Genomic DNA, 6,000 nt, shown 5'->3' with positions numbered 1-6,000 from the left:
ATGGAAGCGGTCATGCATAACATTTAAGCGCGACGAAACGCTCTGGATCGGTAATAATCAAGATTGCGCGCTTTCCAACGTTCAAACTCTGTATTATCGGATTGCATTCACATCCTGTTTCGAATTTTGCTTTTAAATATATCTCTTAAATAATAGAAAACAAAAACAAGACTAGAAGCTAAAGGTAGCAGTTAAATTTACCGAATTGATCGATACTGAAGAAATTTAACCGTAGCCTGGCCAGCCTGGCAACTGTACTTCAAAAACTGCTGTTTGTATTTCATTTTAAACCACAAAGCGATATGCCAAACCATACAGCGTTCTTATTTATTGCGTGCAACTGGAGAATTCATTGTTTTCCACTGTTCGGAGAATGAGTTTGGCACATGAACAGTTCGACGTTTGAATCAACCGGCTGAACTTAATTATTTGGGTTGACCCAAATAGGTATTAAGTTCGGGTCATGAAAAGTTCGACATTTGAACCAGACCTTAGTAACCATATTGTGATGAGCAAAGATAATAGTTCGGGAGGCCTTGTCAGTTTTTCTCATAGCTATAAGAACTTTCTCCTAGTTTGCAACTTTATGTTTAAAGGCATATTAAGCTTTTCTATGATAAACAGGCCATGCATCATTTTTTGGATATATTTACCCAGCAAACATTTTAAATTAAACAATGTGTCTAAAGGCAGACTGATACTTAGCATCAGTGTTTGTGTAAATAGTAACTTGCAAATACACATACTGTCATTATTTGATCACTGGAGCGTAAATACTAAAGAGAACAAGTTTATATATGTTTTTATCCCATGCCTTGAAGAATTCAACCATACAGGAGCCAAAAAGCTGTTGCATATTTTGCCGTATTCCACTGGTCGTATTCCATGAAAATTTCTTTACATTCATCACAGCTTTTAAGTTTTCCTGCCCAAACACTTTCCATTATGTGCCTTTTATTATTTATCTCAGTTTGGGTTTTGCAAACAACGAACAAAATTATATAGTTCTCTCAAATTCAAAATTCATAAGTTAAGACTTTGAAAAAACCTGATATCAGAAAGGAAAACCTTTTGTGGATTTGAGAGAAAGCGATGGAAAACTCAGAAATTGAGAAAAAAAGAAACCTGTGTCACTGTTCATTCAAAACAAATGCTATGAAGTAAGAACTTTTCAATGACCCACAGCAAGAACAATGCTGATACATCTTACTCATGTTTTATTCTTCTGGCTATTTGAAAAGCACACAGCTACAGGATTTTTAACCCGGTTATGGTAACACTAAAAGATTTACAAGTGTCACAATATATTTTGTTTTGTACAAGTTGTTTGTATTGCATGCTGTCTGTACTCATTTTTTACTGTTATGTGTTTTTAAAAGGCATGGAATAAAAGAGTCATTCAATGCTTTCCTGTGCCGTGAAATATCCCACTCGTCACTTGATTTTCTTTTTATACATACTCACCAGTGTACTACTTGAAACAGTACATGATAGTACAGTGTACTACATGTAGCATGTATTATGTATTGGCTCTCCGAGGCTTAGATTTTCTATCCATTGTCCATACTAGAGGGGTTCTGCACGTGAATATTATTTTTGGAACAAAAGAAAACCATGTTTTTGTATCAGAGAGCTCTCCTTAAAGGGGCTCAGTCACACAAATGTTTAGCCTAAATTTTTTAATTACAATCCTTCTCAATCTTCCTCATTCAAATCCAGCTTTGATTCCTCTCAGCTTATCATTCCATTTCTGTGTTTTTTTTTTCTGTCTTGGTAAACTGTTATTTCCATGTTTTATTTATTTTGATGTTAAGTATTGGACTATGGTCAATGGTTGTATAATATGTAGTAGCGAGTGTCCATCATTGTCAGTGTGTGACATGGGCTTGCCTTTATAGCCCACGATACATTATTATTCGAATCAGTCTTTCTTAGCTAGCAGAGCCGTCTTTGTAATTTTTGTTATCATTTTTTCTTTTCCCTTTCCCGACCTCGCGTTTTCGGATTTTATCTGTCTGGCGGTTTGGGCGAGACGCATCAAGGGGGAAGGCCTTCGGTTTCACTCCCCCCTTGCTGCAGCTTGGCTTTTTCCGGCAAACAATAAAGTCATTTATCTGCGTATAGTTTCTGTTGTACTTTGTATTAGTGTAGATCAGTCACGAAGAATTATATGGAGACAATCGCTAATGGATACCTTCATGGTAACTGAGCCCGTTTACATGGAGGGTGGACAGTACTTGTTTTTGTGTGGCTAGGAGGTTACCTTGTATGTAAGTTTTAAGCCTTGAAAAAAATTGAAAACTGTTTTGCTCTTTTCAGCTTTTCAATTTCATTTAAAAGTTGTCTAACTGTACAACCAGTGTGGCAGTTGTATTAGTATATTTTTTGTATTATGCAGAAATTTTTTATGAAGGTCAGAGTAGGTGAAAAAGATGCCAAGTTAAAACGTTTCCATTTGAGAGCACCACTCCTTTATTTGTACTAACATTTGCTGTATTTTTCTTTAGAATTCTTCTGAGGAGTCTGAACAAAAAGAAACTATGGTGGTGCATTTTAGAAGTGCTGCACACTAACTATGTAAGTGTGTTTGTAATGTAGTTTTGAACTGTCTCGGTTTCATTGCAGTTTGGTTGCATGATTAAATAGTTCTGTTTTATTGATGATTTTTTTTTTATTTGCTTCGGTGGTTTGTTGTTTTACACTTGTTCAGCAGCTGCTATGTGCTTCTTGCTGAAAAATTTGTGCATTGAATTTTTCATACTTTGGTGACCTGGACATCATTTCGTGTACAGTATTACTCAGGGCGGTAAACTGAACCAGCATTTTCAGAGCTTTAATATTACGGGCTTCACATAGTCACAAAGTCTTCCATTAGTTTTTACATTTAACTGCCTTCTGTTACTTCTGTAGTGTTATGCTTGCAAGTGTAGCATCAGCTGCATTTTTTATTGGAATGCATGCTTTATACATGCTTTATACTTTTGCAAATTACATTCAAATTTACCGGTCGCCCTTGCTACATATGATACTGAAAAGAAAAAAAAAGGATTTACATGTAGTATCTTATCATTATATAGATTATATCAATATACATGCATATTTTTTGTTAACTTTTTTTAGGATTGCAAGCAATGAGAAGTAGAGAGGAAGTCTAAAATGTGACAGAACCCATTCGCTCTGCAAGACAGGTAGTAGCTGATGCAGAGGAAATTCTTTGCACTCTTCATGAGGAATGTTCACGGCAGGAAGCAGCCACGATGGAAATTTCAGGTGCTGCCCCCACATCAGCTACTTTAGTCAATTTAATGGCCAACATGTCACAGGAGATACAGCAGTATCAGGAAGAAAGTAGCATGGGTCCTGCCCTTCATGCTGCCAGACAAGTGGCCTACTGGTCCTCGGTATTTGTGTCTATGGTGTCAAACGAGGCCACTATTCCAACAACAACCAGCCATTCATCATTTATCACAGACCATCAGCCTGCTGTTTAAAATATGTCATCTGCTGTTATAATTCCTGGCACCAGTGTAACTGCACCTGTTACAGCATTGATTCCTCGTACAAGTATTACTTTTTCAATTCCTGGCACCAGTGTAACTGCACCTGCAACAGTATCATTTCCACTTAAAGCATAAGGCAATTTTTATTTCTCAATTGTGAACTGTGTACCGTAGAGAGAAAAGGGACGAGTATTTCAGTTATGCACAATAGCGAAGCGCGCGCGTGATGTCATGACTCAGACAATAGTCAGACAAACGTACTAACCAAGATACACTGAGGTTTCTCATACGTGTTAGCAGAACGAAAGTTATAACTCGTAACTTTGTTATCGTTTAATTGAAAATAAAACTTTTTTCCCAGATACTGTGTTGTATAATCGTTAGTGTCATTTGGCTCATACCTCCAACAAGCACTTCTCCATAGTCTTGATACATTTAAAAAGTTAAGGGTACTTTTGAATGCCGACACCCTTTCATTGGGCGCCTGCAATGATCATCGCGGTAAATAGGTCTTCAAAATTTTTGTTGAATCCACTTCCAAATTTTTCTGCAGGAGCACCTCACGGGAAATAGCGAAGCGAGCGAGGTCTGAAAATAGTATGCAAATGAAATATAACCCCCAGGAGGCTCGGAAAACATCAGCGTGTTCTGAGAGAAATAGAAGGAAGGAGTTTTCGTTTTATGAAAGTGTTTTAGGAAAATCGCCCGCCATTTCGGTTTGTTTTTCTGAGTTTTCCATCCCAGCTTACAGACCCTGGTCAAACATGAATAATTCTTCATGGTAGTCGATGACAGTTTTTTACCTTTAAAGCACACGCATGATAATTGATGAGAGTTTGTTAGTTTAAACTATCATCAACTTTCGTGTACCGTTTGCTCTGCCCTGCGGGAAAGAACTTGCGTTCTCTCTTTACGCGCGGGACAAACGCAACTTTGTTTGTCGCGCGCGTAAAGAGAATGCAAGCTCTGTCTCACAAGGTACGTTTGCCCAGAACCTTTAGGGTTAATAATTTTGTCTTATTACTTCTCTCACCCTCTGTGCAAATATATCGGAAATGATAGATTTGGGTGTGGCCTCAAATTCCAAGTAATTTGGCAGCTGGTAATGATGTAAGTAGACAGTATAAATTGCTTATAGTATTCGGTTTCTGCGTTAATGCCATTTAAAAGCTATTTATAGCCTTCACAGTGCATATTTCTGCAAATTGTCGGAGTTGTCGTGCAAATCGGTGCTGAGACTTGAAAACCCCACCAAATCTTCTACAATAATACTAAATATAAATAGTAGAAAACCCTAGCCTAGAAGGGTTGTCCAAAAGGTAACCTGACGTGGTTAGTGCGCTAGACTCCGGATCGCGCGGGCTGGGTTCAAGCACTGGCCGGAGCACTGCGTTGTGTTCTTGGGCAAGTCACTTTACTCAGTACCCCTCTTCGCCCAGGCGTATAAATAAGTACCGGCGAAATAATGCTGGGGAAACCCTGCGATTGACTAGCATCTCATCCTGGGGGGAGTAAATATACCGTCACGGGGATTTCATAGTTTTTTGGTCAAAACCGTTCTGAAATAAGTGGTAGGCAACTAAACCCATAAAAACAGTATCTTTGAATATCTACTGAAATCAAGCTACGGCTATAAATATCGCTTTTTTTGAAGACGAGCGGAAACAAATTGAAAAAGTTTGCCTAACGTTTTCAATTTGCAAGCCGTTTCCAACAGAGCCATACGCAGCCAAAAATGCTAGGTAACAGATTCAGTGCTCTAATATGGCCATTTTTAAAAAAATGGACTATTATTTTAGGTGTCATGCGACACAAATGTAAATTTTGGCGGTTTAAAAATCCTTTAAACTCCGGCACTAATGGGCTACTTGGCTCCTATACAGACTTTACCTACCTACCTAATAGCTATTTTACTTAGCCATAAGATGAAAATAAAAATTGCTGCTGGATATTCAATAATTTCCAAATCTTGGGTCATAGAGAGAGATACCATCTTTTGCGTTAAAATTGCGCCGCAAACTGTGGGTTTGTTTCGAAAGTCGCATTTTGCGTCAATGCGAAATGTGGTGAATGTTTCTAACCGCATTTTGAGTTATCGCAAAATACGGCTATGAATTTCACCTGTCAAGAAGTACATTAGAAATCTTCACAGCTAACATATTTGATGGATGGGGTTTCCTCGATATCGGAGGCTGCACTCGCTTTACCTGCCATGGTTTGCGTTAATGCAAAATGTGGCCAAAAAATCACGCCACATTTTGCAATGACTCAAACCTTGGCATAACAATGACACCATAGTTTGCGTCGATGATGCAATGTAGTTTAGGGACAGCGTCATCACCTAATCAGTCCCATTCCAGGGAATGCGGAGAATATTTTCATTCTTTTTTTTAGCGGGGGCGGGGGGGGGGGGGGGGGGGGGGAGGTAAGCCTAAATCAAATGCTTCAACTACAACTGGTAGTACAACAAACAACAAAGAAAAACATTGCTCGACTAAAG

At 38.4% G+C, this 6,000-nt stretch overlaps 2 long non-coding RNA genes across 2 annotated transcripts in view; both read left to right on the top strand.

Annotated features, from left to right (window-relative positions):
- LOC144636199 (uncharacterized) overlaps positions 1 to 6,000 on the top strand; it is a 30,721-nt gene that overhangs the window by 837 nt on the left and 23,884 nt on the right. The window lies entirely within an intron of this gene.
- Positions 7 to 3,862, top strand: LOC144634263 (uncharacterized). Its single transcript, XR_013567175.1, has 2 exons — positions 7 to 2,577; positions 3,121 to 3,862. It is a non-coding gene; the product is annotated as an uncharacterized LOC144634263 (long non-coding RNA).

The sequence above is a fragment of the Oculina patagonica genome, chromosome 13, assembly GCF_052425735.1.
Source record: "Oculina patagonica isolate OP01 chromosome 13, crgOcupat, whole genome shotgun sequence".
Lineage (NCBI taxonomy): Eukaryota > Metazoa > Cnidaria > Anthozoa > Scleractinia > Oculinidae > Oculina > Oculina patagonica.
This window is presented reverse-complemented; position numbering and strand designations above follow the sequence as displayed.